At 60.6% G+C, this 554-nt stretch overlaps 1 non-coding gene across 1 annotated transcript; it reads right to left on the bottom strand.

The window, feature by feature from the left end:
• Window positions 1–220: 220 nt before the first annotated feature.
• Window positions 221–294, bottom strand: TRNAN-GUU (transfer RNA asparagine (anticodon GUU)). The gene has a single exon. It is a non-coding gene; the product is annotated as a tRNA-Asn (tRNA).
• Between the last annotated feature and the right edge of the window lie 260 nt (window positions 295–554).

A 554-nucleotide genomic window follows, 5' to 3' on the forward strand; every position in this document is an offset into this window, starting at 1 on the left:
CAAGTTTCCCTTGGATAAGTAGTAGGAATAGAATTGCCAAACCATGGCTTCCAGTGCAGACACAGCTTCTCCCTTGGGTCCAGCCACTAGGCACCACACATTAATGGGATATTGTCTGTCCTTGTCCTAGAAACGTAGCATCATGCTCCTATTCGATTAAAAATCTCATTATTAAAATGAACCATCTGGTAAATGTTGTCTCGGAAAAATAAGCGCTGACCGTCCCTGGGTGGGCTCGAACCACCAACCTTTCGGTTAACAGCCGAACGCGCTAACCGATTGCGCCACAGAGACCCAGTTACTCAGGCCGCTCTGCGGTGTGTACAGATTTCCGCGGCGCCGGCAGCCGCTCTAGCCGCCCTGGGCGTCGCCACCCCAGGCACGGGCTGAGAAGCCGCGGGGCGCGCCGAGGAGGCAGCGGAAGCAGCCGAGGTGCCCAGCGGGCGCCGCGGGGGGAAAGGGTGTGCCCCGGCGCGCGGGAGGGGACGGGCGAGGTCGCGTGACTCCGGGCTTCTCTGGGGACGAAGCGCGCCCCTCGTGGCGGCAGCGGCCAG

The sequence above is a fragment of the Pongo pygmaeus genome, chromosome 14 (genome assembly GCF_028885625.2).
Source record: "Pongo pygmaeus isolate AG05252 chromosome 14, NHGRI_mPonPyg2-v2.0_pri, whole genome shotgun sequence".
Lineage (NCBI taxonomy): Eukaryota > Metazoa > Chordata > Mammalia > Primates > Hominidae > Pongo > Pongo pygmaeus.